The 26,732-nt window shown below is 36.2% G+C and overlaps 1 protein-coding gene across 4 annotated transcripts in view; it reads right to left on the minus strand.

Annotated features, from left to right (window-relative positions):
• The window catches only part of Gpc6 (glypican 6), a 1,113,645-nt gene that overhangs the window by 859,560 nt on the left and 227,353 nt on the right, over positions 1-26,732 (minus strand). The window contains exon 1 of one of the 4 annotated variants that reach the window (XM_074043146.1): positions 20,113-26,305. The exons of the other annotated variants lie outside the window; for them this stretch is intronic. The gene's annotated coding sequence lies outside the window, so the exon portion shown is untranslated. Of the gene's footprint in view, positions 1-20,112; positions 26,306-26,732 lie in introns of those variants that run through there. 4 annotated transcript variants of the gene reach the window in all.

A 26,732-nucleotide genomic window follows, 5' to 3' on the forward strand; every position in this document is an offset into this window, starting at 1 on the left:
GACTGAAAAAAAGTCTTTACACTGAACATAATATTCTCAATCATGGAGGATAAAGTAAAAAATATCACACTATATGTGAGAGATCTGCTAAGAGAGTAGATGTTGGCTGCTTTTACCCTCCCCCCAGGGTAATATGTGAGGTGATAGATATACGGCTTTGCTTCACTGCAGCAAATACATATACATTTCACTATGTATTTGTATCACAAAAACTCATACTGTACTGCATTAAGTGCAGACAAATAAAATAATTTTTAAAATCCCTAAATGAATTTTAAACATCTCAGAAAATCCCTAGGATTAAACACTCAGTACATAGTGGACAATGGAAATAGCTTTTCCCTTATGAGATCTTCATTATCTCTTTCTTTTGGGTAAGTTTTTCGACTTCCCTCAAAAATGGCAGAATAGTCACGTATATCCTGTGATGCTGTTGAAAATGTATATGCCTACTTTTAGACAGCATTTAAATCCAAATATGCAAAATAACTGATTATGTCAATATTATTTAACCTAAGAAAATACACAATTTATCAGATTAGCTCTTTCAAAGGAAGACATGAATGGAAAAGGGTCTTGAGCCAGGACCTAGTTTTCATGCAAAGGCCAGAGTAAGGTGACATTCAGTCTGTTTGGGGCAGATTCTGCTCCCCAAAAGCTAGCTTTAGCCTCAGTCAGTGCATTCCTCACGTCACTGCAAGCTGCACTTGCTGCAGTGAAACTTCCTACATGAAATATTACTGTGTAAGGGGAAGAGAAAATATGTGTTAACAGACAAGAGTGTACAAGGAAGCTAATGGTCCCAAATTGGACCCAATTCATAATATATGCTGAACTCTTGTGATTTATGTTACTGAGTTTGCCTTTTCCAGACTCCTACACAGTTCCTTGGGTAATAAATATTTGAAAACCATATCCTTATTGCTTTAGAAGTTCCCCAAATTTAAATAATTTTGTCTCAAAGAAACTAACACTGGTCACATCAGTTGAGAGTAGTCAACATGTACCACATTACTAAATTCCTTTTGGTCTGTACTTCTATTATATCATTCATCTTAATGCAACCTCACTTGTGGTTTTTCATGTTTCCATTCAGCTTTTGCCACTCCCCTTCTTAAATCCTGTGCCAGATATATTGGCAACATAAGTACAGTAGATGCTCAGTAAAAATACCATTGTTTTTGCTTAGAAATCTATGAATTTCTCCTTTATATCTCTGATTCTCTTCCAATCAATCAAATCTCACTCTTCTCACCCAATCAATCAAATAATTTTTGCTTAAATATCTCCTCTGAGTCTTCCCTGATCTCAGATCTAGAATCTAGGGCCAGTAAGGTGTTGTTCCACTTCCTGCTATCCCATTATCTCTGTACATGAACCTGTAATACACATACAGCTGCTATGCAGTGGCCAGCTTGCTCATCCATGTCCCTAACTGGAGCATAATCTGCAGACAGATTGAGACTCTATTTAGCTCAGGAATTGGGTTCACAATGCCTAGCTCAGTGCCTGGTCCATAATGGCACTCAATATGTTTTGATTCAGCAAAATAAATGAATAAAAATAAGTCAATGCAATAATGCAAGTAACAGATTTCCCATTAAGCAGAAATCAAAGAGAATATTAGACTCACTTAGAAACAATTAATTTTAGAGAAATATTGTTCAGTGATTGGCATAAACAGTGAGGGCCCCAGTGACTCTAGTGTACAGACTTAGTTATAGTGATTTTTTAAACCTACTGGCACTCAAACTAACTTGTAAGAACAACTCATTTGAACTCCCATTACATTCTTTTAGAGAAATATATTGATAATAAAAGCCACCCATATAAATATCTCTTAAATGAATATAATTTCTCAACTGTAATCCAAAGAGAAAATTTTAAGGTATGCCATTAAAATGATACGCATGTTAGAAAATAAATATTTGGACCATGATAAATGTAAGGCAAGAGAAGGAGTAAGATGTTTAACACTGATGTTCTATCACCACCACAATGAACACAACAGCTATCAAAACAGAGTAATCTAGACCAGATTCTCTGGAGAAAAATGAATAACTCTTTGTGAAAATGCCCAAAAGACAAATACCATGTTCTCTTGATTTACACCATAGTCTCATTTCTCAATAATTTAGAGCATATGGATATTGCTGGTAGTAAAATGTGATTCTAGGCTTTTTCATTGTAAACAGAACTTTTATCTATTAGAGTACAGGAGGCTGAATAAGTGTCTGCATTTCCCAGGAAGCTCTCATTCATGGCTGATATCATACATCCTTGGTAACAACCTAACAATTTCTAAGGTCAGAATTTTCTAGAAGAGATACTTTCCTTGGAAGAGAGGTGAACTACCCAAACTCAATAACCTTTTAAATTCTAAAACCCTACAAACACAAGATACCTATAGCAAATGCCGATGGGTGTTGTGAGTGAAGTGTGAGTCACTGGGTTATAGACATTGGTTGTTTATTCACTCACTGATGTACAACACCTGTGCATTCTACCCCTTCCCTCCTGCTACAATGATTGCTTAATGCTTTAGGAGATATCTGGAGCACTTCCACAAAATCAACCATCTCAGAACATCTTGCACTTAGTTTGAAAATCCTATTGATTGATATCAAGCTCAACCATTTCCCAAGCCTCCTTCTGTTAAGAGATTTGATGTAGGTGGAGAAAAGGAAACTCTAGAACAGACAAAATATTTGTTCAGCTTCCCCCTTACATGGCCCTGAACAGTTCAGCCTGTTCTATTGCACAATACTCTCAATTTCCTGGAGAAATTCCCAGGAATAAAGGCAAGAGTCTGAAGTAAGTGAACCTGAATAAATATACCAGAAGAACATCTGACAGTTTTCCCAGATAAACTCCTACAAGCTATTCCAGTTCACTGACACTCAGATTCATTTTGTTTTCTAAATATACATTCTGAGACAATTGGGTTTTGATAGAACATTTCATGAGAAGAATCTTTAGCTACTTCTTGGGGGGCATGTTCCCAACACTTGCCCAGTGCACCATGAGAACAAATGAGATAGTCAGGATTGGTTTCATCACCTTGCTGTGCAAATGGCTGGAATTTACAAGTTTGGATACATGTGTCCTCTTGGGATTCACAGTAAATCCTCTGTCTTTTCCCTCCAAATTAATGTTGCTTTTCATGACTGCCTTGCACAGGAGAGAGACTTTGTATGTACACGGAGTGGTGGAATCTAGCTAATCTTGCCGCTTCCATAGGATTTATTCATAAACAAATTCTGCAAGGACACCATAGCTCCATTTTGTGCCAATAACCAGATGTGGAGTTCTCTAATAAGAAAAGTCTAGGCTGTTTAAAACAAAATGAACATTAATTGCTCATTCTTAGATATTGAGAAGAATCATCATGTTTTGTAGAATTACTAACTAAATTTGCAATAGCACATAGTGAGGTGCCTATGGTCAGTGATGGCCTAACAAATAGTTCCCTGTCTTTACATTATGAGAAAACATTAAAAAGACAGGTTTTAGTGCTTGAAAGGTTCCAATGGCATTGATCCACCTCCATTTAATCAAAATCCATTGGTATGTGAGCCCCTATTATTTTCTAGCTTTAAACATAATGTATCTTTCTTGAATATAACCTTTGAATGTAGAAGTCTCAATTTTGAAATGATTGTCTTAAAATTTAAGAAGAATAGTTAGATGCTGTGAGTAATTTGAATAAAGGCTTATATGTTAATTCAACTATGAGAGTGGCAAGCATAGATTTCTTTCTCCAATTGAGTGAGTGAACCAATGTAAATTTCTCCAAGGCTACATCCTATTGGCAAAGGCTGACACCAGGTCTGAGTTGTCAAAAGAAATAATACCCACAATATCAATGCTTTGCAATCTGAAAGTGCCTCTTGAATCCTGCAGCTATGCTCCAAGGTAGAGGTAAAGTAACTTACTGCCAAAGTCCACCCCTTCTTGAAACTGTCTTCTCTTAACAAGGACACCATTTTTGTTTATTTGTTTTGTTTTGCTTTTTTTTTTTTTCTTTTACTATATACCTAGTTTGAGTGACTTGTGGATAAGTAGGAGAGTGGAGGGACTCTACAAGTTCCTCTTAGCTCTGTCGCTGGCTATTTTATACTTTCCTTACCTAAAAGAGTTCAATATTTTTATTTTTAATTTTTACTGGATGAAGAAAGGCTCAAAGTCACAAAGACCCTTAAAAGTGAACTGAGATTCAATGAAATTTGTTTGTACCCATATATATAGGTTCTGTTAAATGTGACCTTTCCCTCTCTTTACATCCAAGACTAACTGAAAGTCCTCTCTCTAATGCTTGTGGGTCCCACACTGTACTTGTCCAGGCTACAACAGACTGATTCCAAACTAGAACCAGTTGCACCCTGACTCTTCCCTAGCCTTTTCCATCCTGCAGTGCACCTGGTCTCTGGGGACACATGGATGCCCATATAGATTTTTAGAGAAGCCATTCAAAGTGAGACAAAATTGAAGGGCTTTCACAGTAAGTTATTATACGAAGCAAAAAGAAATAACGAATTAAAAATCCATAGGAATGGAAGTTAGCGGGTTGGCATTGACTTTTGGAATCTGAAATGATGAGGCATGCGTTTAAACCCTTGTTATTCAACTTAGTATCTGTGGCATATAAAATCAGGCATGACAAAATACATGAAATCACAGCCTTGTAGGGAAAATGAGTTATAATAGTCTACAGGAATACAATTTACTGTTGAAAACATATTACATATGCATGTTTGTTTGTGTACTTATATGATATAGATTCTTCATTTCAGATACAAAACTACAGATGATTGGAGAAATAACTGTCTTAAAATCAAGCCCTGTTTTCCTTCTTCTTTCTTCTATTCTGTCTTCTTCAGATACTCGATGTAAACAGTGAAACATATTTCAACTGGCAATGCAGATAGAGCCACAGGCTCCTCTGATTCTAGGCTTTCTAGATACTGGTTTTCACCATTCTCATGGCAAAGTCATTCCCATGGCAAAGTCTTAAAGATATTAAATTTGAGTGTATCAGCCAAGAATTTTAATTTAATCAAATAAGCTATGAATTTTAGCTTATTCGTAGAGCTGAGAGAAAAGAAGGAAGTGATGGATGGGAAGTGAAGTCATTTATGCTATCTACATTCAACAAGTTTCTTCTTTTTCTTCTTCTTCTTCTTCTTTTTTTATGAATTAGCCCTCATCTTCTGTAGCAAAAACCAGATTCTCATGTTTTAAATAGCATGACCAAAACACAATAAATTCTTAATAAAACATGTACCTCAAATTTCTGACACAAAGAGAATATTGTTAAAGGATCATTTTTAAAAGAGGGGTAATCATGTTGCATTCAAATATAAAATAAACATTTACTAAGGATCTTATTTAACTAGTTAATTAATGAAACAATCAGTAAGATGTTACACCTGCTTAAAGGGTGAATTCAATGAATCACATACATATATTACCAAAACTTAAAACTGAAATGAACTACAGATAAATAAATAAATAAATAAATAAATGGCTTCTTCTAGGAACAGGGATAAGGATGGAGTACAATTGGGAACTAAAACCCAATTTCATTTTCAAGACATCAAAAAAAAGAGTTTTTGTTCCTTTTGAAGTCTTTCACAACTTTTCCTAAAATAAAGTAAAACGAATTGTAGAAAGCAATTGATATTTATTTTAAAAGGAATGTCAATGGTAAAGGTGACTAAAACAAAGCCTAGTATTTCTACAAGTATCCAGTATAGATAAGTAAATTCTATGCCAAAAACCTGACAGGTGATAAAATAAGCTGCATTTCCTACCTTTTCCCAACTTTTGGAGCTACTTACTATTAACAGCTGCCTGAAAACACACATAATATATGTTCTTATTATTTTTAACAAAAAGCTGGGCAATGAGCCCAAAACCATTGGTGAACCAAATGAGTAGCACACTAAATGCTACCTCACCACCATTCTCCCCATACAACTATGCTGCAATGTATTAATTTAGTATTTGTCACAATTTGTTAACATCTTTCAGGGGAAGTCAAGCTGTAATAAGAGCCATGGAGGCCCAAGAGGCTCCTTCCTTCAGAAATATAACGCATCTATGGTAGATAGTTCAAAGTAGACATGACAACTGTAAAAGCAATACTTAATCAAACTGCAGGAGAGTCCACCAGCACACACAAGTACCTGCCAACTTAAGACAAGTAAGCTCTGAAACATTAATAGGCCCAAAACAGCAGTACTGCTGGAAAATCCAGTGGCTGTCTCAGTTAAGTAGATGTGATTAGTATATTAAATAGCTTTACCAAGGATAGTGGTCTGCCAGCATCAAGATAATTCTATTTACTACATGTACTATTTTCACCTTTGAAAACAGTCTTCCCCTGGAGTTACATCTTACACTTTCTTATCTGTCTTATATAAATGCAATACTATCCCTGTTTAGGACTCAAAATAGATTATCTCAACAAATACCTACAACTTGTTCAAGAAGATGTCTTAGGGTTTTCAGAAAGAATTGCATTCGGCAGTAATACTTCCTTAAATTCCTTTAACGTTCAAGTCTTAATGGGAGTGCTTCTTAAACATAGAATTGAACATACAGATTTTTCACAATAATTAAGTTGCTAAAATTCTGTCAGTGGCACATTCCTGTAGTTCCAGCTACATGGGAGGCATAGGTAGGAAGATCACAGTATGAGGTCAGCCGAGGGTAAAAAAGACAGATGCTATCTGAAAAATAACTTTAAAAAAAGAAAGGACTGGAGGCATGGCCCAAGTGATAGAGTGCTTGCCTAGAAAGCATGTGGCTCTGAGTTCAATTGCCCATGCTGCCAAAAAAATGTTAAAATTTTCATATTTTATATGTAAAGATGACATAGAGCCTGCTTCATGTCAAATCCACACTAAACAGATTATAACCTGCTTTTTAGTTCTGCAACCAGACGCAGAGATGGGTCCAGGACTCCAATTGGTAGCCTCTCCAGGCCAATATGCTTTGTCTCACCTATGTAAGCACCTACTATGAAAGACAATCTAAATTTATGACATAATGTCTACCTTGTGCGTATCACATAAATGTTGCTCATAGTAAATTACAAAAAAGTATGCTATTAAATAATGATTAAAACATGAAAAATCTTTTTATCTTAGATTTCAAACAATATTTTTTCCAAAATCCTCAACTGCTTTTTAAATGTTATGTAGTATCTTTCTTTTTCATTTTTTTATTGTTGTGCTGGCAGTACATTGTGGCATTTACAAACGCTCTTACAATGCATCAAATACATCATATTGAATTCACCCCCTCCACTGCTGTCCTTTATCTCCCCTCCTCCCATTCCTAGAATGGTTTCAATAAGTATAATTTTTGCATTTACATGCATGTGTACACATATTTGCTCTGCATTCACCCTCTTACCCCCTTTCCCTGCCAACTCCCGCCTCCCACTGGCACCAACCCCCCACCCTGAGCAGGACCCATTCCATCCTCCTGTTCTCTCATTTTTGCTTGCTTGAGATAAAGGTAGCTACACAGGAAGTTTTCTTGTGATATTTCCATATATATATGTATTGTAACCCCAACTGGTTTATCACTTCTATTTTTTTTCATCTACCTTATTCTTTTTTATGGCGGTTTCAGCCGGTTTAAGAACTCTATATTCATTCTTGTATAGAGAGTTTATCATCCATATTCATCTCCTTAGTTTCCTTCTTTAAACCTACTCCTTTTGTATGTGACCTCCCTAGTGTGACCAGAGTTTCATAGTATTGCTGTATTTGCATCAGGTCTGCAATCCACATATGAGAGAAAACATGTGACTTTTGGCCTTCTGAGCCTGGCTAACTTCACTTAAGATGATGTTCTCCAGCTCCATCCATTTCCTTGAGAATGACAAAATTTCATTCTTCTTTGTGGCTGAGTAAAATTCCATTGCATATAAATATCACATTTTCTTAATCCATGTGTATTTAAAAACCTGATGTTTGGCAAATTGGCTTGTAAAAATGCTTACTAATTTATTTAAATCGAGACTAATGCTAATAAAATGTTACCAACTTGTGACTGGTCTTTTGATTAAAAAAACATTAGAGAAAACATTTTTGAGAAAGTGACTTAACAGGTGAATTTGTCACATGGCAAAGACTTTAAGGAATCTTTAGCACACATGCTAATCTTAAAAAAAAAAAAAAAAGCTTAGGGCAGCATGTAAAATTTGTAGTCACCTAGCACTCTTCAAATCAAGGGAGATGGACCATCTGGTTCCTGGATTGGACAATGCTATAATTTTCCACAGTCACCAGTAATACATCAGCTGTACTCTGCAAGTTGGTGGTACTCTGATAATATGTTAACTTCCTTCTAACAGCTGCAAATCAAAGCTTTTTATGGTTTTTGAAAATGAAAACTAGAGCTTTCCCAGTTGGCACGGTGTCTTAATCATTCATCATAAGTTTACATACTGAACTTTAGTGAGATCTATGATGAATGAAGAGCTGATGCTTTCTATGTCAGAATAGGCAAGAAAATTAAGATGTCAAATATGTCTTACAGAGGATGGTTACACTGTTTCATTACAAAATTCAATTTAATACAGTTCTTCAGTGTTAGCTGATAAGATATATGTCAGTTAAAGAACGCTCTATAGCAATACATTCTTTTAGAGACTGAAGTTTCACATTTTTCCTATTTTCAGAGGGAAAATACAGTTACTTATACCTGTAACTTTCAGGTTTTCCTTTCATTACAGTCTGAGCCAGGTACCAAGGGCCTCACCTATATATACTCTGTGAGATGTTTACCTGTCTTTCTAAAAATAGGCTGGGGTCCCTGCTGAGGGTCAGTGAGACTAGAATGCAATTCAACTAAAACATTTATTGTGACATTATGAAGCACTTTGGTGCATGTTTTATTTCAACTTTTAGAATTACACCAGAAAAAATAATCTACTTAATGTCAAATTAAGGCATTTCCCTTTTATTTTTTCCCTTCCATCAGCTAAGGCATTATTATGCAGAAACTGACTTTGAGGTTGAATATTAGATTTTTATTTAATTCTTTTCAGTTATCTTTATACTAGTAAAAACACAGTTAAAGTTTTTTAATTTTTAACATTACTAATGTATAACTCACAATACATTGACACTTGATAAAAACCTACAGAATGGTCAGTTCTTCAGGTACCCTTTTGGTCTGATGTTAAGTATAGTTGGAGCATGTTCTTCCCCAAATTAATCTGCCAAAATAAAACTTGATGAAGGAACATTAAAAAAAACAAAGAGCGTCAAATGTGAATTAATTGTGGTGAATGGAAAAGAATCTAATTCTAAACAAATGAATAACAGAACCACTACAGAGTGATTCACACCAGCTAAAAATTATATTCATGAACTTCAAGATCAAATCCAAAACAACCTAAAAAGCATTAATTTTTCTGAGTTAGTTATATGAAAATTCAGTATATTGTATTATCAGGTAGACTGAAAGAAGCATTAGCTTTGGAATCACATTTGGCTCCAAGTGCCTGTAAATGAAATAGATGTGGGGAATAAGATTGTCTACATTTTGTTCTTCTTAAGATAATGCACATCTTTAGATATCCTGTCATTCTTGTGATGAAAGAAGATGCTTCTAAAGCTACAGTAAGAAAAGTAGCAGGTTCTTTTGCTGCCTGTCGGAGCTCTTATTTCCTTTTAAAATTTGGTAACAATAGTATATAGTAATTCTCTATGAATGCAGCTAAAAATAACGTGAGCTCTAAGTAGTTTTCAGTTAAAATCCAACTCTGCTCTGTAAGTGAGACAGAGCTATGTACTCTCCATTTAGAAGATTTATTCAAAAAGTCACTTGTATTAGGAGGTAGCTTAACCCCACTGCATATGGTGCTGGTTGATCTATTTTGGTGATGACCTTCCAAATACAAAGAGATTGCTGGAAAATCACTTAGCTAATGGAAATAATATCTTCCCACCCCAAATGCCACAGGTCAATTTACAGTGTAAGGATTGACTAAGCTACCATTTCCTTTCTTCTGTATATTTGTCCCTATCCACCTGCTACTGTGAGAGAATAAGGAATGCAGAAATGAAAAATAAACATCTTTCATTTTTACTTTGTGCATAGATAGAAGAATCGATTGTTCCATCCTGCAAGCATCCATCTCTTCCTACTTTTATCAACCTAATTTTTTCCTTATTTTCCAACAGGAGATACTCCTGCTAATTTCTGATGTCATTCAGAAACTTTTTACTGGTGTTGAAAGACTGTGATTATCACTTGGAACACTTTTTCAGGATGCTTCCAATAACCTGTGTCCAACTTCCTGGCCAAACCATCCTGGTAACTGGCAGCATAGAAACTCCAACACCATGTGTATTCCAGAATATTCTCCAAGACCATATTTGACAAATAGATTGGACTCAGGGACTTACTATGAAGGGCTCTGCCCTGGAATTTGATGTTAAGGATAAGACGTCCAGATGCTAATGAGACATGAGAAAGTAGATGAGAGAAGGGAGAGGGTTGAGAGCATCAGAGCTATGCAGGTTCCTCCTTTGATGTGAGCCTTCAGTCTGCTCTGAGCTGGTCACTCTTCTAAAAGATACACTGACTTTTAAGATTTCTAACTTGCTGCTGATGAATTTTTCACATGGCAAACTTCTCTCCTAGCAGACTTCTGAAGGAGCTTTCACTAGTCTTGTTAGTAAAACTGTTGATCTTTGGATGGATTTTGATGGAATAGTTTTTAAAATGGTGAGGGATTTTGCTAGGAAATGACTTATTGAAGGCTTTGAGTTTTGCTAATCTTTTCTTTGGCTTCCTGAAAGGATGATTTCAGCTCACAATTTCTATGTGAATTTTCTACTCATATGTCCTTTTCTGAGATTTTGTTTTTGCTTCCTTAATAGTGAATTTTACTTTGCATTATAAATGTGGCTGTTTATAGTCTAAAACTTCTGAGGGGGTTTCTGGCTTAAATGAGGACTTTGCAAATCTCCAGTCATCTGCAGGAGTTATCTTTGAAAAATGCCACAGATGAAGAAGACAGATGACATTGATTTGAATCTCACTGTCTCCCAGGCATACGCTAAGTTAAAAAAAAAATACTGATTTAGGTACCTAATATTTGCCACTCTAATTAATGAGGCATAAAAACCATCTTAGTGTTTTCATTAATAAAGGTTTTACTGCACATTTCTTAAAAAAATAAATAAATAAAACTTTACTAAATAGTTGCAAAAGCATATTTTTAACACAATACCTCAGCCTTTCACCAGTCAGTACTTAACAGAGAGAAAGGTATGGATAAACATATTGTGAGTGTTTATTTTGTCCTGGGAATTCTACGTGAATTACATGTAATTAATCATTTCATACTCAGAACAAACTTATGAGGTAACTAGTATTGGCTTCATTTGCAAATGAAGAAAATTAAGGTTCATAAACTTAAAAAAAAATCATTCATGTTTCTGTAGCCAATAATTAGTAGAGATGGGATCAAAGCCTTAATACATATCCAAAAGAAACTGCTAAATAGACATCAATTAGATGTATTAAAAAATAAATGTAATTATTCCTGAGTAGCATGTGTTATTTCAGCAATTTTAAAGAACTAAAAAATAAACAAATAGCAACAGTCCAGAACATCTTAGTCAGTTCGGGCTACAATAATAAAAATGCCATAGGCTGGGTGGTTTAAACAATAGAAATTTGTTTCTGGAGGCTGAGACATCCAAGATCAAGTTGCCGGCAGGTCAGGTACCTGGAGAAAACTTTCCCTGGCTTACAGATGTCTATCTTTTTGTATACACACATGGGAGAGAGAGACAGACAGAGAGAGAGGGAAAGAGAAGAGCAAAAGCTCTCTCTTGTCTCCTTTTATCCTCTTATTAATAAGTTCACCAGTGCCATCATGAGCAAAGCAAAAATGCTTTGTCTTTCTTATTATTGCTTATATCTTCTCTTTAACAAAATTGGAGAAAAGGGCAGAACAGGTTCTCCCTCCAAGCAAGGGGGTGGGGGGAGAGGAAGGGGGCAAGGGGGAGAAACGGCCCAAACAATGTCTGCACATATGAATAAATGAATAATAATAATAAAAAAAAGAATGGAGGGGGCACCAGGTGTGAATATAACATTTGTAAATGACTATCTACGGTTAAGTACATTTCTTTAGTAAAAAATGGTTTTCTAGTGATTCTCTAAAATAAATATAGTTGTGAAAATTCAACAGCAACAAAAAAATTTCGGATTTACCAGTAGCCTTCTCAAAGCAGATTACACTGTAGCTCTTAAAACTTCCATCCAGAAATGAGAATCTATATTTATGCTCACATTTCATGGAGAAATAAGTCATGTAACCACACAATAACTTAATAGAGAATAGTGAAATTAAATGTTACCGTGCGCAAGAGGAGAATGAGTGTATTTGTAACTAATGACCATTGCACATGTCTACCAATGGGATCAAATGTACAGAAAAGATAAATTATAATACATACATGCCTGCATCAAAAGTTATTTGTACCAAGTAGTGGCTGGCTTCATTTAGATTCTTGCATTAAAGCTTATGCAGTCTAAGTTTATGGAGTAGAAGTGAACCTTATTTTTCCTTGGGAGGATCTTTAAAAATAAGGTAAAATGGTCCTTGAGATTGTCAACAGTTCACTCTTTCTTTTTTAAATTTTTTGTATTGTGCAATTCAGGGCATTAAGGTTCTCTAAACCCACAAAGCAGCTATGGCTTCTCTCTTGGCACACAGATCTGTTAGACCAACCTACTTCTCAGAGAATCCAAGCCTCTGTGGTTACTATTTGAGGTATGAATATGCCATCTTCCAGCAAAGATTCATTCTCTGTTTTTTGCCATTGTGGGATTTCATTCTTCTGGTGTTTGGGAAAATCATCAATGAAGTTGATTCTTAACAGGTACTAGAGAAAAGGTTAGTTCAAGAAGAATTAACCTAGAAGGTAACACCTAAGCACAGGAAATCAATGTGAGTCAATGCCCTGTATAGCTATCCTTATCTCAACCAGCAAAAACTCTTGTCCCTTCCTGTTATTGCTTATACTCTCTCTACAACAAAATTAGAGATAAGGGCAAAATAGTTTATGCTGGGTATAGAGGGGGGGAGAGGGAGGGGGCGGAGTGGGTGGTAAGGGAGGGGGTGGGGGCAGGGGGGAGAAATGAACCAAGCCTTGTATGCACATATGAATAATAAAAGAAAAAGAAAAAACAAACAAACAAACAAAAAAACCACTTTATTGAAGGGCAATAAAAATTTTGAGATTGCAGAGAAAAGGGATTTAATCAGACACGTCTAGCATCATACAAATCATGCAGTAGTGTAATGCCTGTGTTTTCTGATTCACTTTAGAGATTATCAAAGGGCAGGAGAAGTTACCGAGTAACTACCTGAATCCCAAATCTGGGCTTTTATTTTGGAATCTCTTTGTTGCATTCTAATAAACACAGTAAGGCAGAACATGATAAGATTCATTTTGTAAATATCAACACTTACTAATTACGAGCCACAAAGGTAAAACCTGGAATCATAAAGACAACAATTGTGAAAGAGAGCAAAGAACGACAATTTAATTTGGACAGATTTATGCTGAACACATGTATTTTAAAATCCATTGAAGGGGGAAGGTGAGGAGAAAAGGAAAGCTCAAAGGTAACAGTTGTAGATTACAATGATAGGGACATGAAGAGCCTGGGATTATGTGGCAAGAAGTAGTCTACTGAACTTTGTAAATGTCACAATGTACCACTAGTACAGTAATAATATGATTATAATAAATTAAAAATAACAGAAAAAGAATTACTGCAGAAAGTAAAATGTAGACTAAAAGGTTCAAAAGAAGAGTGCTATGCAAAATGTTAATCTTGTCCCTCACTTTCCCAGTAGAAGTTCCAAAATAATTTAGCAGTACCTCTGGAAATCATGTTTTTATTCTAGTATATGACAATGGCTCACTTTCCTCAAGGATAATAGCTAAATAAGTCAAGTCCTTCTGGCATATGGTATACATCAACCACGGACATCTAATATAGTAAATTTTTTCAAGTTAAATGGACACTTAGCACGGATTTTTAAAATCTGACATTCATATATGCTTTAGGAAAAGTAACTCAGTGTTCCTAGTTATTTAATATATGTCTGTTATTACAGGCACCTGCATTTTCATGTGTAGCATAGGAAATCCTCTCAGCATGTCATTGTTTAACATCTGGTTAATGCCAATTCTTTAAATGACCTACCATTTAGCCACAAATTTAATTTCCTTCTAAAATTGATCCACTTACGGTAACCACATAACCTCAGAAATAACTAGTGTGTTCTTCCTTCTCCTAACAAAATTATGCAAAAATAAGCATGAAGGGAGAAAAAAAAAAAGAGAGAGGGAGACAGAATTTTTTTATTTCAAGAGAGATGAAAAGAAATGACATTCAAAAGAATTCAGTTTATTAACAAGAATATGCCTTAAAGTATAAATTACCTTCTCATGAATGAAATTCAATTCATGATTCAACAGAAAAATCTGTGTGCTAGATATCTGAGGACCTGCATCTGCACAGTCTCCTCAGAATCAGAAACCAACCGGAGCTGTCACAACTATTATGCAAAATGAATAACAAAGTAGGCAATTTCCTAAAGTAAATTAAAATGCAATCGCAGGCACTTCATGAATATTTGAGAGTTCTCTTTTTCTCAATGACAACCACCTGCATGTCTTCCTTTACTGGTGTTGTTCCAAACACATTGAGAAAATGGTGGTAAACCTGCACCCAAGAGGTGCCTGTGAATGCCCTGGAAGGCTCTCATGTTTGAGACACATTGCCTTGGTATGCCCAAAAATATTCAGACAAAAGCTTTGATAAAATGATCTTTATGAATCAGCAAATCCTCTGCTCCTCTAGCATCCTATCAGTGGAAGACATTTTGTTTGCTCACTTTACTGTTCCAGAGTTTCTCGATGGGCTTCTCTCAGATACTGTGCTGAGTTAAATGAACAGGCACCCTTTCCATTCTACTCAATGGCAATTTAAGATTAATGTGTACATGCATGTGACTCACAATATGCTCTTTGGAGAGGCAAAGTAATCAACTCTTCCATAGGATTATGAAATAACTGCAATATTCATTTGTCATTTGTACTAAAGGAAGAACACATTTTATTTTGGAAGCAGCTTTTAACATGTCATTACATGATTTGGTGCTTGATAAAATGGACATTAATGTCCCTTTACGTTCAAAGATATGCAATTCTCCTGGACTTGGTAATGCAGTGTTCTTCTAGTCTGAAAGTGCGACTCAAATGCAGTTATTAATTTTTCCTCTTCTGCCTGCCCCACTGGACAGGTCAAGATCATTGGAGCCATAGTGTCCTCCTGTTCCACTGGCCTGCTCTGTCATTCTTCCTTTATTTTCTCTTTTGCCAGTGGAGCCACCTTTCTGCAGGGCACAGTGAGGGAAATTTGCTTATAAGCCTTCGGGGGCTCCAAAGCCAAAAGCCCAGAGTCTTCCAAGTGGTGGGCACGTACGTTTTTCAGCTTCATGAGGCTACTGTCAGTCCTCACTTTACGTTACATCGCTCTTCCTCTCAGCCCAGCCTCTCCTCTACCTGAAATGTCCTTTTTCCACCCTTTCCTCTGGAAAATGCTTGCATTTCTCTACAGCCTTGCTCCTGCCATCCTGACATTTAAGGAGACACTGTTTCTGTCCCTTGGAAACAGGATGGGATCGTGATCCTTCTGCCATCTTTGCAGGACTTCTAATTCTGCCTACTGTCCCTACAATATATTCTCAGCACAGCAGTCTGAGTGGTCCGACCTTCACTCACAGTCTTCAAAGGCATTCATTCTTCCAGTCGCTAGCCCAAGGTTAATTTCAGCTCCTGCTGTTGCTCCTACTTCATTTTGTATTTTCCTGTACTCTGTCTCTCCGGCCACAACAGCTTCCTCACTATTGCTTAAACACACTGTGATCCCACATCAGGCATTTGTCTCAAATGCCTTCTCCCAGACACTTAATGACTGAGCTCTACTCTCCCTGTTCTGTTCATATGCCACTTATCAGAGAGGTCTTTCCTGACCTCCCAATTTTTATAAACAGTTCCCTATTCCCATGTGATCCTTATTTCCATGATCACACTTAATTGTCACTCGTATACATATTATGAACTGTCTTGTATTGGATCTAGTAAAGTTGTACTCCCCATAACTTCTTACCCTGTTTATTTTCCTCTGTACTTATCACCATTTCAATTTCTAGGAGATTTACTTAATACATTGATTTCCTTTCTCCCATTGCTGGAATATATACTTTTAAGTCCAGAAGCTGTATTCTTAGCATGTAGAATGGTGTGTGGCATATAGGAGCCACTCAACAAACATATTCATTGAATGAATATTTTATTTCTTTTCTGTCTTACCACTAAGTTGCTTAGACATTTAACTCACAAAGGAGATTTTTAAAAGTATGCTCAGTGGTAAATATAGTACTTGGTAGAAGGAAACAAGTAAATAGGGAGAACAAGTGATAATTTTCCACAGTCAGAAAAACATTGTATATTTCAGGATAATTAATATACTCTTTTGAAAAATTTTTATACTCTCCTGGCCTGTGTCAGAATTAGATAACCAAAAAGAAGAGCAAAAGGTTAAAAAAAACCCTATAATTAAGGGATATGAGCTTTATAAAACTCATATAAACAATATATCATTGTTTATAATGCTGAATGTCCACTGACTAAAGTTGCTCAAGGACCAAATATGAGCTGCAGACATTTTAGAATAGTTATGTGTTTCATAATAAATTAGCATCTTACTGGATTTGAAGGAAAGGAGAAGTCTTCATCTTTCTTGATGAAAAGATTTGAAAAGTTGATGATATCTAAGCTCTGATGTTGGCCAAGAAGAAATAGAGTCACCAAAGTACAGAACCATGAATGGAGAGAAAAAGGAAAGAGAAAGTAGACTCTTCCAGGCTTCCGGACCTTATCTGAAAAGTCTGAGTAATTTGGTTAAGGCTACTTGGTAGACGATGGCATAGCTCCTGGCAGGATTCCCATTTCCCTTTCCCCCATTACTTTGCTTTTCCTCCTTCACAGGGATGCTTTGCACAGAAGGACGTAAGTGGACTATTCTGAATATATTCCAGGCTTTTAAAAGCACATTCTATAGTCTGAATGGAGAGAGAAAATGAGCCGGGATATTTAAAAAGACACTACCATGCTTATAAAATGCATTATAAAGCCATTAATTGTGTACTTATAGCCTCAATTATAAGACTTCAAGGGTACCATTCAAAAATTAAAGCCTAAAAGATGCACTGGTGGCCTGGAAGAGTTATTGTTGCCAGTCTCACATGAAGAGTTGCCTTTTACCCTTTCCTTTCAACTTTTGGTCACACTAGTTTAATGATCGTTTGAGTAACCTCCTACCAGCTAGCTAGCTAGAGAAGTCTTGGTTTGTTCTACTGAAATAAAACCAGGGAGGCATTTTCCATGAGCAAGTAGATGATTTCTTACTGACTAGCTGAAAGTATATGAAACAATCCACCAAATACACAATGCCCATCACAATTGTGCAAATCTTCAAACAGAAGAATTCACTTCTTAAAAAAATATTTACTTATTTACTTATTTATTTTATGTGGTGCTGGGGGTATGTTGTAGCATTTATAAACGTTCTTACAATATATCAAATATATCATACTTGAATTCACCTCCTCCATCATTCTCTTTTATTATCCCTCACAACTAGTCTCATTTTCCCATTTACATACATGGGTACACACCATTCATACCATATTCACCTTCCCTTTCCTCACATCTTCCCCCTTCCCACTGGTACCAATCACTCCAGACAAGATAAGACCCGTTCGGCCCTCCTGTTCTCCAATTTTGTTTTAAAAAATGACATTTTTGTTTGTTTAAGATAGGTATACAGGGAGTTTCATTGTGGTGTTTGCATGTATATATGTATTATAACCTGAATTGGTTCATCTCCTCTATTTTCTCCTTTCTACCTTAGACCCCTTCTTAGGGTGATTTCAACTCTTTTAAAAACTCTATATTCATTCTTATCTAGGAAGTACATCAACTATATTCACCTTCTTAACTTCTTTTACCCTCTCATGTGACCTCCCCTTAGCATGCCCTGCTTTCTTATAATATTGATTGCATTTGTATTAGGAAGAACTCACTTTAGAATACACAAGGTGAGCTTAACTGAGAGCTGCTAACCCCCTTTTTACCTCGTTAATGATAGATCTCTCCAAGCCCTAGGATGAGACTTGAGCCATATGAATAAGCAAATGTACCAAACTGCAGCCAATAAACAGATTTCTCCTATCCCAAGAAACTATCTACAGCAAAGCCTACTGGCCAAAAGAAATACTCAAGGCAGGAAGAGCTGCATCCACTAACAACAGCCAAAGGAACGAGAAAAAAGAGCTCTTAGGAGCAGAAATATTGAGGCTATTTTATAACAGCTATTCAGTTGTTCCTTTGTATTTGCACATTCTTTTGTTGCTATTTAGCCTACTTACTAAAATTTATTTGTAACTTGAAACTCAGTACTCATGGCATTTTCACATTTACCCACAGATATGCTAAATTTAAGTACCCAGACACACATGTTCCCAGGTGAGGGCACACCAGCAAAATGATATTTTGCTTTGCTTCAGCTTTCATACTGTAAGCAAGTGTCCCTTTTCTAGTCTATTTAATGTCATGTTTTTTTTTTCATTTTTGTGCTTTATGTTGGTGATTTTGCTACTTGAAATGGTTCCCAAGTGTAATGATAAAGTGCTGCCTAGTGTCTTTAAGCATCAGAGGGTTGTGATGTACCTTAGAAAGGAAATGTGTCTGCTAGATAAGTTTCACTCAGACATGAAGTGTAATGCTATTGAGTGTCACTGGCCATCCATATAATATCAGTTACAGGAGCTGGAACAAATAACTTTACCTTTTTGATCCTCAGTTTCCTTAGGTGGCCAGAGAAATAAATTGAATACTATATAGAATATGTGTTGAATATAAATTGAATATTATGTAGAAAGTTCCCTTGACACATGAATGACACATAATATAAACCCAAGTTGTTTACTATTACTTAATTATTGACAATATTATCATTACTTTTATAGTTAAGAAAACTGATGCTTATTTCCATCTCAAATTTTTTGCTGTTTTCCTATCCTCTCTGGTTTTTGAGCCCACTGCACATTCATCGGTTAACTAATTTTGATGGAGCATCCTTTCAGTGACAGGAGAGGGATTTGTCATTCAAGATATAATAATGAGTAAGACCTGGGCTTCTTCCCCAAGAAGGTTGTAATCTAGTTAGGAAAACCAGAAAAAATGAAAATATTATTGAAAAATAATTAAGTGGGATAATATGAAACGGATATGCTCAATACTATAAATCATACAGAAGGGAAAGAGTTGAGGGAAAATGGTTTTTAAAAAAGAACAAGTCTTTCTATCAAAGTAACATTTAACATGTCAATGTGTGAGTAAAAAACAGCCAGGAAAAAAGCCAAAAGGGGCAATTTACTCCAAGTCAGCAGCAGCACAAAGAGGAGGAGAAGAAAGAAGGTGAGTGTGGAATCTCAGAAAAGCTTCAGCATAGAGTTAAAACATGAGGCCAAAAGATCCTGAAATTCTTGTGGTGCCAATGTTTTCTGTGTCAGTCCCACATTGTATAGCAAGGAAGGGATGAATTAAGTCCAAACTAGTTATGGGGTGGCACATTAATGTATTAGGCTTCATTAGAACACTCTAGTTTAATAAAATCAGCAAACACATGCGTCAGCAACTATTAAGGGTGCAGAATTCTCAACAGGTCTTAATGCATTTTAGTAGAGAAGGCAAGTCAAGAAGGGAGGTGGTAGATGGCCCACTGCAACAAAGAGCTGTACCAGGTGGTTTCCTGAGGAAATGAGCCATACCCAGCCTTTTTTTGTTTTAGCTATTTTTCAGGAAGGGTCTCCTATTTTTGCCAGGTCAAGCCTCAAACCGCAACACTCTTTGTAATGCCTCCCAAATAGCTGGGATTAGAGATGCAAATCACCACACTTAACTTGAGATGGTGTTTGCTAACCTATTTTGTTCAGGCTGTCCTCAAACTTTGATCCTTCCAAGATTTTCCTCCGGAGCAGCTAGGATTACAGAGGTAAGCCACTGTGCTCAGCACTTCAGCTATTGGAACACACCCTACGGAACAAAATAAACCAAAGCAAAGGGATTTAGGACTTTATATGCTACATATTTTATACAATATATATACCCTACAAGAAACACAGAGAGAATAGTCAAGACATATTCTATTTATTCATTGATGTTAATAAGGTTCATCACATCAACCATATCTAGGTGTTATATCCTGATTATGTTGGAGCAATCACACAAGGAAACCATCTAGTTACTAGAGCTGTAAGATTGAGAATCCAAACCTAAGCATAGGTGAAAATTGGTCCAATAAAATTTAATTGAGCTGGACTCAGTGGCTTCAGCCTATAATCCTAGCTACAAGGGAGGCAGAAAACAGGAGGATCATGGTTCAAAGGCAGCTAGGGCAAAAATTTCACCAGACCCCGTCTGAACCAATGGCTTGGCACAGTGACGTGTGCCTGTTTTCCTATCTATGCAGGAAGTGTAAATAGGAGAATCATGGTCCAGTCCGGCCTGGGTACAAAGCGAGACCCTATCTCAAAAATAACCAATGCAAAAACGGCTGAGGGAGTAGCTCAAGTGGTTGAACAGCTATCTAGCAAGTAAGAGGCCCTGAGTTCAAACCACAGTACCACCAAAAAAAATTAATCGAACATAATTTGGACTCTCTTATGGCCTTCATTATTCAGTTGGCCCCCAAGACTGTACTTCGCCAATGTGATCAATACCATAAAATATGGCAATATTTATTCCACATAGAAGCAGAAGAGAATTTAGTCAACTGTAAGATAGCAGTGGTTTTAGGAGATATCAGAAATCTTAATGTTTAACAAATCTTGTTTTGCTTTCATTTTGTCCAAGTCTTCCCATTTCAGATGCATTTGGGAAGCAGCTATAATAACTGTTTTGTTATTATTTTATAATGCTTTGAAGAAATTAAATGAGAAGCTAACAGTGACCTCAAAATGAAAGTGGTGGCTTAAAGAGAACGCTTGGCAACTTTACACTTCCCAATGGTCAAAGTGACAAATTACAAAAATTGTTGTTCACATTCAGGGACAGCAGGGCAAATTTAACACAGAGTCCTGCTTGATCTAAACAATAATTAAAATAGGAGCAGGCCAATCCAAAAGCAGTACAATCTGAAAATGAAAATAAAACAAAGCAACTTTCAAGAACCAAATGCTTGTCAAACTCTAAATAATGACACACTAGCACATATTTCTGACATAGTGAAGCACAACTTCCCATCAACTTGACCAAATTAATGATTAGAAAGAAATTGAAATAATGATAATCATTTTTGTTCTGGCATTACTGGGGTTTGAACTAGGGCTTTCTCTTGCCAGGCAGGTGCTCTACCACTTGAGCCACACTGCCACCCTTTTGCCTTTGTTATTTTTCAAGTAGTTTCTTATGGTTATGCCAGGATGAACCTGGACAGCAATCTTATTTACTTGTCCTGCACAGCTGGGGTGACAGGGACACCCACTTTTAATGGTTAAAATGGGGTCTCATGAATCTTTTGCCTCGGTTAGCTTTGAATCAATACTCCAGATGTCTGCACCCAAGTAACGAGGATTATAGAATTTAGGATTGCACCCAACTCAAATAATTATTACTCATTATTACTACTAAGTGTTACTTGAGTTCTACTATTATTGTGGGGTTTTACCTTTACAGGATTGGGGATAGAACCCAGGGCCTTGCCCATGCTGAGCACAGTCTACTATGAGCATTACCATTATTAATATTACTTGGAGTTAATAATGGGATACAGGATTAAGAAATACTTTGAAAGTCACTAAATCCTCTATGATTGGTCAAGCAATAATACATTATCAGTAGGTCTTTCCCAGAAAAATTATGGTATTTATAAAATTTTAGTATTTATATTTTACCCAGGAACAAAATAACAACTTCAGTGATTACTCAAAGCTTTCACTTATGCTAAATATTTAACACATATTGCAAATTATTCACTAACACTGGAAACCAAGCTACTAGATTTTGAGGATACTTTTCCACGACAAAAGTTAGATCCCCAGGACTGCATTTTTAACATAACAATCGATAATTAAGACAAGCATGTATATTTATTTATTGTGTAAAAAGCAAGAGAAAATATTAAAATAATTCTTAACGTCTGGTTGCTTTATTATCAGGGCACACAGTCATTTAATTTTTGTTTAAAAATTAGGGTGAATATTGGAATGAACAGATTAGCAAATTTCTCAGAAACAAGGCACAGGATAATTAGGTTAAATGGTAATAAACACTTTTCCTGTGTACCTTATAATAAAAAAAGTACAAATTTAGTATGACTTTTCAGTATGCACATGACTCTAAGTTATTTGTTTTTATTATCAAATAGCTTACCTAACAGTTTACACCTGACAACTAAATGAGAGTCATATTATTTTAAGTTCTAAAAAGGAAATTGTAGATATCCCACCCAAAATTGTGGAAAGTGACTATACCAAGGGCCATTATTTAAAATCACAACTAGAAAAGGTGCTTTGTTATCCTGCCATTTGAGGAGTTGAAATATTGCAAAAGAAAAAAATGGGTGATAAACTATAATTCAAGTTAAAAACTAAGGAAAATCCCAATTTTAGAAGAATACATTCTATCTAAAAATATTTTAACCTGTGTTACACTTTCTGTTTGTGCAACCCTCCCTTTTTCATTACTACTTGCATATTTGCATGAAAACAGACTTCATTTTCAATATTTGTCTAGCTCCTCTGGCTTAGTCACTACCTAAACTCTTAATCCTCTCTTTGTGACATAAATCCAGGCAGTGTGGAAATGATTCCAATGCCACCGACAGAGGATTATAGCTTCATGTGGGCAGTGTGCTGCTAGAACAAGAGAGGAATATTTAGCAGCCCAAAGTCTACAGCAGAAAGCACTGAGAAAGGGAATTACAGAACAGAAAGTTAGAGTTGCAATAGAAGTACAGAAGAGTCTCAGTACCAAAGGTTAGGGTTGATAGATGATTTCCTGATTAGCTTTGCTTTAAGCTTTCAAAGTTTGTGGGTCATGTCATATTGGTGTTACGATATATATAAGCACGTAAGAATTACTGGTAGCATACCCAGTGTGATACACAAAGGAGCTTGCCTTGGTATTCCTTGGCTGGCTAGGACTCTCTTACTTAAAGCTATGAGATCTTGGACCAATGAAGACTGCAGCATTCATTTCACACAAATGTGTATAAATCTAGTTCTGATAACTCAGCAGGAGAAAATATTAACGCAATTCTGGAACACAGTGAGGCGTCTAGACTGTTAGCATAATCTTTGGAGACTCAGCTGTTATATGACTCAAGTCATTGCCCATTCTTCCTTAGTCTATTACTCAAGTTTGCCTTAAGTTCTTAATTCAGCCAATCAAAGCAGTTAATTCTCATCATTTGCATGCAGGCTCTATAAAGTGAGTGTGCCTAGTACGTAAATTTACTTGTAACTCCAAGATAATAGTCATGGCATTTTCATGGTCATTGATGGTGAAAAATTTGAGTTGCCTGACACAGATTCCAAAATGGGATCCTCAGGTCAAACAATATGATGATTTGTTTTCATGTTTCATCTTTAGTACTGACAACAAGCATCCTATTTGTAGCCCGGTTTACGTTATATTATTGTTTGCATCTCTGTGCTTCTCTTTGGTGATTTTGCTGTTTAATATGTCCCCAAATATAGAGCTGAAGTGTTCTCTAGTATCCCTAAGCACAAGGCCATTATGTGTGATAAGCTTCATTTAGGCATGAGCTATAGTGCTGTCATGTGTGATGTCAGTGTTTAATGAATCAACAATTCAGTACAGTGACAAACAGGAAGAGGAAATTATCTGATGCTTATTTGAGGCTGCTCAGGAGACTGCAGGTCATCTACATGTGTGAGGAAGTGAAAGAAAAGATGGAAAAACAGCTAACTTTGCAGATTCACAAAATGACAACTTTTCTTTTTTTTAAAGTATAGTGGATAGCATCACAATGAAGTGGAAAGTCAAAGAAATTTAGAGCCACATTACCCAGGGTCAGGAAAAGGTTAACATTTCTTGGCTAGTATTTAATAATCAAGAAATACATGTCTTTAAACAGAAGCTCATATAAAAACAATACCAAGTGATGAAAACGTTGTGATCAGAGGATTTTTATTCCCTTAGATGCAGTGACTCGGTATTCACTATTTCAGTGTTCTTGGTGACTTTGTATAACATAAGTGCCATTCTAATGAGAACAGACAACATGTAAAATATTTAAAGTAAAGACCATCTACCAAATACAATTGCCAGATACAAACACAAAGTACCTGTGTTTCAGATTTATGAACTTGAATTTCAGATTTATGAAAAATTTCAGTATTAATTTGCTGTATCTTTAATTTAACTATATCCTTCTCAATATTTTACAGTCAGATGTAACCAGGCATCCTGTATTTTTATTCACTACTTCTGGCAATCTATTAGGAGGAAAAACAAACCCTAATCTTCATATCTAAATAACAACGGGCCTTGATTTTGCCACCTTCCCCATCTTATAATTTTTAATAAAATACATATAATTTTAAAATCAAAGGCATCATTTTTACTGTTTAACAGAAAAATTTGCTCACTTTGGCCCTAAAGATTCACTCAAACACACAGCAATATTCATGCAGGTAAGAAAGGAACCAGTGTGAAGGAGCAACAGACCTGTGCTTTTTTGTCACAGCTGCATTTCAGACTCAAGTTCTAGGGCTGTAACTCTAGAAATTTATGGCAATAAACTTCTCTGGGACTGAGCTGTCCCTTTACAAAATGAGTGCATACTAAATGAGACGATATATGCAAATAGCTGACTATTAGCCCTCAGTGATCCAGGATGGGAAATTGAGTGGACCGGGCCTGGTTATCTTAAAGGGAAGTAAAATGATGCATTGTGTATAAAAGTGTCATCCATCTGCTTCACAGTTTTGCCAGAGTCCAATCTTTCCATACTAAATTAGGCAGGCAATGTTTAAACCCTCTCTTTAAGTGTCACCTCTTAATTATCCCAATACATCCTTCAATTTAATATTTGGGAGGCTAGAAGGCAACATATCACTCTTGTGGTTGAACACACACATTTCCAAATGGAAAAAGGCAAGCAAAAATGAAACAAAACAAAACAAAAAACTACCACTTTTTTTTTTTGAGACAGGGTCTTGTTATGTAGCCCAGGCTAGCTTCAAACTCACCATCCTCCTGCTTTAGACTCCAGAGTGCTGGGATTATAGATATGCACAACCACTCCTGGCTCCTACCACTGATTTTTTAATGTCAACTTTGATAGTCTTAAAATTCAGGGGAAAATTATCCTGCATTCATATGTAAATTTTACAAAGTAGTTTCTGTCCTATAACAAGTCATGAACAAGTCCACGGGATATTCAGTCCTCATTCCTTCAGACAAGGAATCTTCTCACCACTTATGATCCTCTGCTTTATTTAAGATGAGAAAATTTCTTCTGGTTGCTGCTAGGGATTGATTATTCTCCAGGGCTTCTCTTCAGAGTCTGAATCAAATTATTGTTCAGAAGTCTGGGATTTACACGCTTTAAAAAATGCCCCTATGACACAGAAACTAGCTTTCCTCACTAACTAAATGGTATATTGGGTAAAGCAAACAAGTTGAAGTGGTTTTCATCCTGTTTCTAGCGATTCACTGGGTACAGTTACAGAATTTAGGACTATACCTGAGGACAAGTCATGGACATTTTTCAGAGGGCATGAAATGGGCAGGAAGTAGTGGCAGGGTCGTATCAAGGGAGAGATGTCGCTCAGACTCAGAGTGAGGTCACTGCCGTTTCCATGTGTCGCACCATGTGTAGGTGCAACTTTTTTAGGAGGATTTTCCCTGGGAGGAGACTGGACCTCATTTTGGGACAAGTAGGTTAGAACTGCTAGTGCAAATTTAATGTCCCTAGTGCTCATTGTTTGTTTTTAACCATAACGCTTGCTATGCTCTTTAAAAAATGATTATATGGAATCCTTTTCACTGTGCAAGAATAAAATTTTCATTATGGAAAAATGATGTTTAAACAGAGCTGTTTAAAATGTTAAAAAATATTCCTAGCATGCATTGACTAATCTATATTTAATTCCAAATAAACATATGAGTGAATGTTGAAGAGACCGCCAAGGATGTAAAATAGACGTATGCCCATGGAATATTAACTAAGATACATTTTTTTTTTTTACAGTTTGGATGCTTTTCATGTAAAATTGAATTTTCTCACCACTACATGGAGACACAAATTGAACTGTTCTCCTACTGCCTGACCCAGGAAAAACATGCTGCTCCTGCCTGCTATTCATGTACTCCCATATTCCAAAGGACCGAAGCCGGAATTTTATTCCCTCAACACAAGCTCTATGTCATCCAGGTCTCTACTCCCTCTCTTTGAAGTTAAAGGTGTTTCATGTTCTTATTCTTCTCTGAGTTCTTTCTAGCACCAGCCCCATCACCACGTGATTCACTTAGTGCTAAGGTTACTCTCCTGCCTCCAACTCACCGTCTTTG

The sequence above is a fragment of the Castor canadensis genome, chromosome 10 (genome assembly GCF_047511655.1).
Source record: "Castor canadensis chromosome 10, mCasCan1.hap1v2, whole genome shotgun sequence".
Taxonomy (NCBI): domain Eukaryota; kingdom Metazoa; phylum Chordata; class Mammalia; order Rodentia; family Castoridae; genus Castor; species Castor canadensis.